The sequence below is a fragment of the Meleagris gallopavo genome, chromosome 1 (assembly GCF_000146605.3).
Source record: "Meleagris gallopavo isolate NT-WF06-2002-E0010 breed Aviagen turkey brand Nicholas breeding stock chromosome 1, Turkey_5.1, whole genome shotgun sequence".
Classification (NCBI taxonomy): Eukaryota; Metazoa; Chordata; class Aves; order Galliformes; family Phasianidae; genus Meleagris; species Meleagris gallopavo.
The window spans coordinates 100044421-100056947 of record NC_015011.2 but is presented as its reverse complement, the minus strand read 5'-3'; positions in this window follow the sequence as shown (position 1 = coordinate 100056947).

The window sequence follows — 12527 nt, the reverse complement described above, 5'->3', positions numbered from 1 at the left end:
TAATATATATTATGAAGATGTAAACATATTTTTGGGGATTTTGGAACTTTCACTTTCAGGAAAATTATGCTTGTACCTTGAGAATTTTGGGAATTTTCACTGACAGGAAAAAGGACAAATATAATTGAGACTGCATAATTCACTCAGAACTGGTACTGTATTTATTATGTATTAAGAAAAACGCATATTACTCACTTTAAATATACAATAACTGATTTACAAAGAAATCCATCAGAGGAACTTGCAACATATCCATTAGATGCAGTGAAGATAAGACTAAGTTGGGAGGTTCATTATATCAGAAATGAGCTAAAGCTACTTACCACTCTGAAAATGACATGCAAAATCTGCCTTTGTGAGTTACATTGCCTTTCTGAGTTTCTTGTGAGGTCAGAAATGGATTTCAGGGATATTTTAATAATATGTTATGTAAAAATGCTGAATGAGTACTGTTATTAATGGTGAGTTAATATTTCTTGTTTAGTTCTTATTTTTTTCCAGGGATATTTTTATTCAGCCCAAACCAGTCTTGCATAAATCTGAAAAAACTTGAGAGAGATATGGTTTCTCAAAATAGGCAGCTCTAGGAAAAAAAGAAAAAGTAAGTAATTGCATATTATTCTACCTTCAGGGCAAACCATAAAGTGAAACTGGAATATTTTTTGTAATTTCAGAATTAATTAATCTTTCTATTACTTTTGGGTTCACATAGAGTCTTAAAGTGCCAGTATATAAAAGAGGCATATAGTAGAAAAGGACACCACTATATTTAGATTCTAGTTAGTAAAAAAAAAAACATACAGAATATAGTGGAAAGTATGTGATTTGTGAAAAAATCTAGGTCTTAAATGTGTTGTGTGTGTATTTTGGAGCTCAATTAAAATACATCAAATTTTAGTCCATTAATTTAAAAATTTGTTCTCTTTCTCATTCTTTTGTGACTGTCTTTGGGTATACATATGTGTATCTTACAGCCTGTAGAATTGGGAAGTGAGGAACCTCATCCTCATGAGGTTTAACAAAAGCAAATGTAGAGTCTTGGATTTGGGAAGGAATAACCGCATGCATCAGTACAGATTAGAGAATGACCTGCTGGGGAGGACCTCTGCAGAGAAGGTCTTGGATGTTCTGGTGGACAACAGATAGACCATGAGCCAGCAGTGTGCCCTTGCAGCTGAAAAGGCCAGTGATATCCTGGGATGCATTAAAAAGAGTGTGGCCAGTGGGTTGTGGGAGATGATCTTTCCCCTCTACTCTGCCCTGGTGAGTCCACATTTAGAGTACCGTGTCCAGTTCTGGGCTCAGTTCAAAAAAGACAGGGATTTCCTAGAAGGACTCCAGTGGAGGGCCACAAAGATGATAAAAGGCCTGGAGCATCTCCTGTATGAGGAAAGTCTGAGCGATCTGGGTCTGTTCAGCCTGGGAAGAAGAAGACTGAGAAGGGATCTGATAAATGTTTATAAATATCTAAAGAGAGGTGAGAGGTAAATGGATGAGGCCAGGCTCTTCTCAGTGATGTGTAGTGATAGGACAAGGAATAATGGCATAAAACTTGAACATAGGAAATTTTGTACTAACATGTGGAAGAAATTCTTTACAGTATGGTTGACAGTGCACTGGAACAGGTTACCCAGAGATGTTGTGAAGTCTCCTTCTATGGAGACATTCAAGACCTGTCCGGATGCCTACCTGTGAGACCTGTTCTAGGGAGTCACTTTGGCAGGGGGGTGGGGCGAAATGATAAACTGAGGTCCCTTCTAACCCCTGCAATTCTGTGATTTTATGTGATCCTGTAATGCAGCAATTATTGAAAACTTTTTTTGAAGTGTTGCAAGCAGTGATGTATTCTGACTGCTTCTGTGAGGAAAACAGAGAGGCAGAAATACCGAATCTTGGCTCCCTGGCTCTGAATGGAAGACCATGGGGAATAGGAGCTGCAACACCATAGAAAACTGACTTTACTGTGGAATAGCAATTAAGTAAAAAAACACTTTCAAAAATCATTTAAAGCAGTATTCCTGTATCATAAAGAAGAGTATAAACAAAAGCATTTAATGGTATTTTGTCAGTATGTGTGCCTGAAGGTAACTATTTTGGAAAACCATTACCCATCTGTTGGCAATTTCATGAACAAACATAAATAATGACAGAATGATTTGTAGAGCTTATGAATCATTGCATTCTAACTGCTGGAATAGACAGGGGAGGAAGAAAACATTGGACTCGTGGAGAGTGGACATGACAAGGTACTGTTGTCTTGGTGGAATGTGTTATGTGGAAGGAAAAGGGGAAGTTTCAGGTTGGATATTAGGAAAACATTTTTCTCAGAAGAATTGATGATGCAAACTAGGTGGTCTTAGGTTTTCCAACTTTAATGATATTATGATTCTGTGATTCTATTCTGTGATTCTATGAAAAAAGCTTTCATGGCTAAATAGTTATGGGAGGAGTGTACTTTCTGTTGCTAAAAAAGATGCATTAGTGAGTGTGCATGTGGCCCTATGTGTTCAGCCCAAAGTGAACAGAATGTAAGAGGTGTGGCAGGCATACAGAGGGCTTAAAAGGGCCTCTGAGTGTCAGAACAGAGCAGGAGATAGGTGGGGAAGGGGCAACATTTAACCAGCAGGAGAAGAAAGAAAGACAGAGGAGTTAGTGGATGAAAACAGCCTGCACAATGAGGTGAGCTGGTCTTCCTCAGCAAGCACGCCCACCACAGAATGCATTGCCTTTGTCACAGTCAGGAATTTCTAGCATCAGTGTTTTTAATTTCCTTGATTAAAAACCCCAACTCATGTGACCATGTCTGGACTTAAGTTCACTATTTTTCACTGATGCAATGAAAAGAAGTATCTGGAGCTTTCTTGGAGGAGGCCAGACCCCTCAGACAAGGGGATGGTTGGCACTGGCCCTGTACCTTGCTTCTCTGGTTTAATTCAGCCTGTGCTTTCTGACTGTGGCATTTCTGCAGCTCCTGAGCAATCTGTGGTGTTCCCCTGGAATAAACTTCTCTTGAACATTTTTCTCCAAAGCAGGATGATCCTCCCTGGAAAAGTGAAGAGAATGGGAAGATTTGGTTGGAAATTCTTGAAAGAGAAAAGTGCATTTCCTGAGGTATTTTGTCAAAGGACTGTTAAAAGCATGCTTCCACTCGTAGAGACAATGCATTAAAAAGGAAAGTTAGTGACAGAAGAAAGCCTCTGTGGTCCCACGGGCAAAACAGAACAAGAACTGATCGACTGAAGCTGGAGCCAGAGAAAGGGAAATCTAGAAATTAAGGAAGCAAAACAAACAACAAACCAGAAGTTATTATCTTCCCAAAGAAACCAGCAAAACAAGTTGTATCTTCACAGTCTCTTGATGTCTTTTGTAAGGTTTGGATTGCACTGCATTTGAATCAGAATAGGTGTGAGACAAATCCAAGTAAATAAACTTGACCCGGAAGAGAAGGATTGAAATGCTGATGGAAGAACTGAATGAAAACCAGACACAGAACACAGGAGTATGCAGGACACTGGGGGAGAAAGTAAGGAGCTAATGAGTTTATTGCTCTCTAATAAAGTGTGGCTGCTGAAAACCAAAGCCAATAACTGGTCTGAAAGAATCTTAGAATCTCATTCTAGAGAATAAAATGAAATTGAAGTTCTCAATTTTTCCAGCATCCTGGGGGTGATCTTATTTTTTTCCCCCATTCCTTTGTTTCCATTACTCCAAAGTGTTGAAAGTGACCTTTTTTTCTTTACTTTTTTCCCCCTAATGTTTATGTGGTTTTTACAATTTGTTACCTCTTTCTTCTTATCTTGAGTTACCTGTTTTGTCACTGAAGCACTTAAATTGGGTACTACAGGCAACAAGTCTACATGTGTACCTCTGCTGGTGCTGTTTTCAAGTGCTCTGATTACGGAAGGGAGTGTTACAGTAGATTATTTTCATAATGTCAGACTATGATAAAGGAAAACAGTGAGAATAGAACAGAACAGAACAGAACAGAACAGAATAGAATAGAATAGAATAGAACAGAAAGAATAGAACAGAACAGAACAGAACAGAATAGATAGTTCAGTTGGAATGGACCTTTAAAAATTCTATTGTCTGACCATTTCAGGGCTAACCAATAGTTAAAGTATGTTATTGAGGGCATTACCCAAATACCTCTTGAACACTCATGGGTATGGGGCATCGACTACCTCTGTAGGAAACCTGTTCCAGTGTGTGACCATCTCTTATGATGAAGAAGTATTTCCTAATGTCCAGCCAGCCTCCTGGTGCAGCTTTGTGCCATTCTCCTATGTCCTGGCATAGGTACCAGGGAGCAGAGCCCAGCACTGTCCTCTACACTTCCCCTCCTCAGGAAGTTGCAGAGCAGTAAGGTTGGCTCTTTATCTCCAGGTGTCTTGACTGGAATGCCCAAATGTGCTTGGCTTCTGTTCACAGGACAAGCCTTCAGACCTATTACAAGTTTTGTTTCCCTCCTGTGGATGCTTTCCAGTATTTTAACATCCTTTTTTATATTGTGGAGCCAAGAACTCACACAATATTCAAGGTTAGGCTGCCCTACCAACCTACCAACCCTAACCAACCCTAACTATAGCAGGGGAATCACCTCCCTGAACAGCTGAGTTTGCTGTGTTTACTGCACCCCAAACACATCTCTCAAGTAACAGATGGTTGCAGTTTCTGTTGACTCCAGTTCATATGGGAGATGCACAGGACTCTTGAAAATGCCCACAGTGTGTTTGAGAATACCTGAGCAGAAGTTTTCTGGTGTGCCTTCCTTTTTATGTACAATCTATAACAGTTAATGGCAACCTTTATTGTTTAGATCATGAAATGCAGTGTATTGTGATGTCAATCCACTGCAGTTTTCCTGTGAGTCTTGACATTTGTCCATTTGCTTCTGTGGATGTGTTCTATTCTGTTGTTTTTGATATGCCCTTACCATAGGAACAAACTTTGTTTCAACTCAGTTGAAGCATTTAAAAAGTGCAGTCATACCAACAGCTTCCATTCCTCTGCTAATTAACTCTGATTTTTCCTGCAAACCATGTAAAATGTGCATCATCCTTGAATAAACGAACAAATGCATATGGAATGATGTCTGCTCAAAATTGATACATGTGAAAAAAGTAATTCTGTACCCCAAGGATATCTTTTCCTTATCTATCCATCTATTTATTTATTTATTTTTGAAGTGGTAACTGCTTAGCTAACAATTTGAAGGATGGAGCAATTCACTTGGCTTGCTTAGTTTTATCAAGAAAGAATGATGAGGGAGATGGGAACAAAACTTTTGTGAGCATATGAAAGAGCAGTTGTTAAATTCATTCCAAGGCTGAATCATCCTGCATTAAGGATACCCTACAGCAGAATAGGAATTTCAATGTTTTCCCTTCTTTCTTTTATTTAAATTCTTTGAAAACACTTCCTTATTTTATCACCATGTGTGTATCCTTGCATGTTTATTCACTTTTTTTTCATTTTGAAATGAAACCATTATGAATCATCATTTGCAAGAGTGGCTAGTAAATACGAGTCTGTTCTGAGGGAGTTTTGGAAAAAAAAAATCTGAAGGATCTACAGTTTCAGCAGGGAATCTAGAGATGTGCAAGAGAGCTGATTAAGTAAATAATTATTTTCGTCTCACTTATCAAAACAATTTTGCACATGAGGCATGTAAGCAACCTCAGCATACTAATGAGTGCTAGCTTTATGGGCTTGTTTCATAAAATGGAGTGGACAGATGTGTCGTAATTATGAAAATTAAACAAGTATTATAAAATTGAACCATTTAAAGTTGCTTAAAATCCATGCATGGCCTTTTATATTTTGATTATACTATACGAATTTAAAATGGGTTTAAGACATTTATAGACTGCTACAAGTAAAATATCATGACATGAATGCATACTACCGTGATAACGTGTTTAGAGGTGGCCTGATGAGCACAGATTAAACCTCTAACAGTAGAAATCAAAGTACAGTTAGTTGATGGGCTCCATTCAGAAGTAACTGGGAAATGGTCAGAGAACTGTATTAGATAACTACCTTTTTTGACCTCATCTTTATAAAAGCCTGAAATGAGAATGTTAAATGTAAAACTCCATTAAAAAGTTAGTTCAGAGGTGGCATAGCGGCTGCATATAAAGTGGTTTTCTTTTTTTTTTTTGGAATTGATTCCCTTTCGTAGCAGGGTAGGAGCTTGAGCATCTCCACTTGAAACTGAATTGTAAATCGAGATCTTAGAAATCACTTATCACTTAGCAAAAAAATCAAGATTCAGCAAGATGCCAGTCAAGGGTGATGAATTTTAATTATTTCCATTACGGCATTGAAAGGTGCCTCTTTTATTTCTGTGCTCTTGGGATGTAAATATAAGAATATACCTGGAAGAGTGGACAATCTGAAGAAAGAGTAGGAGTGTGCTGCTTTCTAAGCAGGAGATTAAAGATTCCAGAGGTTCCAGGATTGGGAAGCCCAGACAAGGATATATCAGTAAAGTGGAACTTTAACTCTGTCAGAGTCTAAAGACAAGAAACTTGTACTTAAGCTTGATAGACAACAGAAAGAGAGGTGTTATAGGAGGGATCAACCAGGACTCTCTGCAGATTGTGGCAAACCTCAGAAATATTGAGCCACGTGAGTGAAACTATTAGTTTCCCTTCAGAGACACATATCTTTGTGACTTTACAGGCAGCAGTCTCAGTATTCAAAATAAATCCAGAAAATACAGATTAAAAAGAAGAAAGGAAACCAAATATCAAGTCTGTTCCAGAGTATCATGTGTTAATTTACATTTATACCATGCGTTGCACTGAATTTTTCAGAGTTGCAGCTGGAGTTCCTGTTTGAAGTTTCTTCTCTGTCTACCTTTTGTGTCTTTCCTCAAGAAAAGGAATGAGCTAGTGTTTAGCTATTATTGTCTATTGCACCTTATTTACTTAAAATTATCAAATGGCAGGACTATTTATTTCTTGTTTTGGTTGGGCTCAATATTTGAGTCATGGAACAACTCAAGAGTTTTAAGAGTGATGCACTTCTCTGTTGGGCTCAAATTCATCTAATCATTTAAGCCCTAATTTTGGGCTCAGACTGTGTCTCTATATCTATTAACAGCAGAATTCTTGTCAGGCTGTGGTCTTTGTTTTGGAATCAGCTGATCTATTGCTTGGTGAAGAAGAGAGATATTTTTTCTTTCTTTGAAAAGTCTGACTAACTCAAAATGGCCATGTATTCTTTCATAATGGAAAGAGGATGTAGAACCCTGCTTTAGCTAACCACAGAAGACAAATAGATTGTTACGTACCAAAAATGTGACATTTCAGTCTCCGTCTTTCTTTCCAGATCTCAGTATTTTTCTCATAACTTAAGAAATTGAATAAGATTTTGTAGTCCAAGCAACTCCCTTCCTGGCCTGTTATAGGTAAGAATGCAATTCAATTGGATTACAAATTCAAACACATTAACTGTAGTTATTGCTTCCCTGCATCTGGTAGCTCACTGGTAGCTGTTGTCTCTTATACCACTTACAACCTAGGATTTGATGCTCTTAGACTATCTAATGATATTTCTGCCTTTTTTTTCACATCTTTCTTTTAACCCATGTATAGTCTTTTATATATTGCCTCATATACCTTCCACGTACAGTGCAGTATCTCATCCTTCAAGTGGAAACGCTATGAAAGGGGCGTAACATTCTTGGGAATTATTACCATTAACCCAGCAAACACCTTCTAGTAGACTGAGAAGTAGCTTAAAATTAACAGAGTTAATAAATATTGTGAAATATAGTGAAATTGTCAGTGTATGACTAACATTGTATGTGATTCCTCTCTTCTGAACACTTCAAAAACTGTGACTTTTTCTTCCAGGAGAAATTAGTTATTTATAACTTGCATTAGAGAAACAATTGTAGGATAAAACCTTGAGATGTATATGTAGCTGCTCTCTTTGCTGAAACCTGAAGGAATGTCCTGAATCTAGAAGTATTACAATGTGTATTTGCAAAGCTAAGCTGAACCTAGTTCAGTCATTGTCTCCTTTCATATGAGGTAGTCATAAATGCCATGAATTTACTATGGCTCATATGGACTTAAAAAAAAGTGACAATTCCTGGTCTGAGATGTTGAACAGTGTATGAACAAGACTATATGCAGTAGAAACAGAAAACTAGAAGAAATTATTGAATGGAACCAGAGAAATGAATAATGTCATATTAGCACTATCAACATCTTGCCAGCTTAATACATCTTAATTAATTTTGTACTTTTTTTTTTTTTTTGTAGGAATTGCTACAGAAATATTTGAAGGACAATGTGATGTTTGGAGTATTTACAGGATAATCTCCAATGATGTACCATTTATGCTTTGTAGACTTCTACAGTTCTTTTCCTACAGTTTTTCCTGTCATCAGCAAAGCCTTGTTCTGCTTTTGTTGAAGGAGAACTTGATCAAAAGTATTTTAACAAACACTTCAGGATATTCTAGATTTAAAATTGTAGTTACTTAGTGCAGCCATATATAAGTTAATGCTTTGAGTTTTAAGACTAAATGTCAGTGCAGAAGTTAGTTTCAGACACCCAAACACTTTAATCACAGATACATGCAAGAGTTACACAACTTTCCTGCTTCAGTGAGAGATGGTGCAGGCAAGAAGACAAGCCGAATGGGTGAGCCCAGTGATTCCCATAGTGCCTTGTGTTGTCCTCTAGCTATGAGAATCCCCATCCTTTAAAATGTCTCTGCTGGTTGCAGAACTGTCCCCTGGAATGTTTTCCTAAATGACTGCAGACACTATCATCTGTAGGGTTACATAATCTGTATGGAATACTTAGTGCTAATTGTCCTGTCCGAATTCACTCGTGCCTCACCTTATGTTTTGAAAACCAGAAGTGACTGGGGAATATATTAAGCTTTTCCTTGAATTTTGAACTTTCTTTGGAAGAGTGAAACAAAAGTATCTATATTTTAAGTCAAAATCAAAATCATATTCTCTTACATTACTTTGTATGTGTGATAGCACAACCCACTAGTTATATTTTAAATCTCTTTCATTTTTGCAGCGTCAAATAAGCTACTAACCTTAACTCTGTTTTCCATAATGTAGGCAGTCTCTGGTCTTGTTGCACCAAAGCAGAGCATTGTAGGAGTACTTTAATTCTGGTGCATAATGAGAAATGCATTTTTGGCTAGAAAACAGAAGGAATGAAGGATGCAAAATAGCTTGAACAAGAACCGTCTTCAGAAAAGACAATAGTGCAGGCAGCTATTTTTCAACATTAAATAGACTCAAAATAAAATGCAGTAATATTTTCGCATAGATTTTAGAAAGTCTTTTGTTTCACAGGATTATTTATTTTTATTCCATAGTGGAAGAATACTGAAATGTCAGCATGATGTGATGGAAATACTAACATTTTATCAGTTTCCTTAAAATGAAGAAAAATATGCAGAGCACACTTATCTGTTAACCTCTGGTAGTCCAAGCAATTATTCTAAAAGGGTTTATTTTTGCACTGGCAAATACCTGACTAATATACCACTGACAAAACTCTCTTTGTGGTGTTTCTTCCCACTTCTTTCCACTCAAATTTAAATAGTTTCTGAAAAGAAAAGATGAAGAAGAGGATGTATATAACACCGTAGTTAAAGCTATCATTCTAAGTACTGCTAGAGCAGCCCAGAACTAGAGTCAGTAAAAAAGATGAATGCAATTAGGATTCATATTTCTCTTAAATATATCTCCATTTGGAAGAAGAAATAATAATAGTAATAATAATAAGGATTTAGCCTGTTAAATTCAAGAGGAATTTTCCACATAGTTTTTGTTGCTTTCTAAGTTGTTATCAGTCTTCCCCTCTTCTTTTTCAGTGTTTATTTTCCTAAAACTTTGTAACTATATTTTATTTTTACTATTTTAAAAAAGAAAACTTGTACTATCTCTTCGTATCTTTCCAGTTTTCTCTTTTTTTTCTAAATGCTTATTTGTCTTCACTGTCGTCAAACCTCTTTGATTAGATTTAATTAACCAAAGTGAGATGTTGACAACATCTAAAGGCATTCTGATAAAACATTTTTTAAAGCTGCAGTATTTTGCAGCAGTTTGTTCAGATAAAGTCACTTAGAACCTGAAATTCTGTACTATTAGTACAGCCAGTAGAAGCAGACTGCTTGAAGAACATTATCTGTATTTTCCACAGAGAATTGCACTTATAGGTAGTGTTAATGGTAATAATTATGTTAACTAGGAAGGAAAAGAATTGAAAGGGGAATTAGAGGTTCCTTTCACGTATATGAGTGTGTCTCCCAGAACACTGATTATAACACAGATGTTTAGAATGCAAAGCACAGGGGGCAGGAACAATGCAGTGCTGGGCCACAGGATTCGCCAAATGAGAAAAGGGGCCATTTGTTGTGCTCAGTTGTTGCAAAAAAGATGGTGCAGAAATGCCAGAGATCCAGGCAACTTGGTCTGAATTCAGAGGGAAGCTCTGGTGCTACACTGAAAACTGATGCACTACTTGTGTTATGGCTGGCAAACTGCACACTCCTGGTGAACCCTACACAGTCTCATTTGTTAAAACAATGCCAAACTTCTGCATCAAAGACTGAGCACTCTCTGACTCATGAATTTTGGAAAACTGTGATTTAACTGATGAGATAATGTTGACCTTTCTGGTGGAATTTTCATCGTATCTGGTGAGGTCATTTCTATGGCTGCCCTTCCACCACAGTCACTGACAATTTTTGCATAGCAGGCACAAGTAAATTCCTGAGTCTTCTGCTCAGGGAAAAAGAATTGCCCAGTGCCATAAGTGTGCACTCTCTGACTTGTTCCTTCAGTTCTGAAGCACGCTGCCCTCTTGTAGACTCTTGTCATTGTACAGCCCTCCAAGACTGCAGCATCTAAGTGCAGTGAGAGCAACCTTGAAGCTGTTTGCAGTTCAGACAAGCCTGCTTCTGGGACCTGAGCCACACACAGTTTGCCTTACTTCGCATCTTCTCTATCTCTTCCTATGGGAAATTGTACAACAGCAAGTGAATCTTTCTGATTAAGCTGGTAAATAAGCAATAGACAAATAAGTCCTATCTTTCTCATGCCAGCTTGTAGTTGCCAAGCCTTTTGCATGTTGAAGAGTTTTCTTTCAAGGTCAAAAAATCTACTCCAGGTAAAAATGTTCATACCTACATTTAAAATGACTTTACTATTACACCTGCATGTTTTTTTTAGTTATCTGCTGTCAGCCACTGCAATTTTCAGTTCACATAAACTCTCTTAAAGGAAAAGTTTTAGTGTCTTCTTAACACATGCTCTCTTTCTCATTCCTTTGCTTCCCTCTTATGAAATATCAGCATAATTATAAATAAATATAGTTGGATTGCATCTTGTATATGGAAAATACTGTTGATATTTTTTGTTCTATCTCATCTATTCTGCCTACACAATAAGTCCATGGCTGCCCATGTGTGGAGTTCATGGAAATTCATATGTGATGTGCTAACTATATACTTATTCCCAAAGATGAGTTAATACCAAGAACACAAAAATTATAATTTTCATAAGCATGAAACAATAATTAATTGTTTGTCTCCTTTGGACTGAAGATTCCTAATCAGTTAATGAATTGGATAGTTTTCTTTTTCATACTGATTGCACAGTATCTTGGCTTTGAGATTAGATGGATGATGGCAGTCATTCACTTAGATAATGATGTAACTTCCCCAGATGCCCAATGTCTATGGAAGCTTCCTCACCCAATCTTTCTCCTTAAGCTGCTCTCATATTAATTTTTGCTACAACTGAATAGAAATGTGGCACAGGTTTATGGCTCAAGTTGTAAATGATTCTACTTGTCAGGACTAGTGACCTAAAAAGATAATTTGTAAGTGACAAGAACTTGCATTTACAATAAGCAATCTCCAGCCAATTATCACGTTATCACAATGAGAAGGAAAATGCATAGTAGGAAGAAAGGTCATTTGTTTTAATGCTATCTTTCCCCAGTGTCATTGAATTTTAAAGTAATTGCATTCAATCTTTTATTAAAAAAGAAAAATGACACCAATAAGTATGGGGTATTTTTTTTTTTAATTATTTTGCTTGGTTTCTGTAAGCTGGAATGCCAAACATCTGATTACATCCTAGCAGCAACCCTGAATGGGAATATATTTTTTTCCCCTTCTTAATATAAGAAAACCAGCGGGAGGTCTTTCTTTCAAAGACGTTTGATAAAGGAGCCCACTCATGTTGCTGAGAGGAAATCAATGGAACTTTTTCATTTCATGCTGCTCTGTGATGCTTAAGCCCCATGGTATAGTTTATGGCTTTTACGTGATTTTTCTGACAGCATTCTGTCTTCTGGTTCTCTCTGCCTTTTGTCTTATTCTCACAGTTTTTTTGGCAAGTTTGCTCATAATTTTAGGCTGTGAAATCTAGGATATGGCAAAGCACTATCTTGGCACACTATAATGAGTTTTTTCTTTTTGGAAAGTAGAACCTGTCAGTGGCAGCTCAATAGCACTTTTCTCACTAT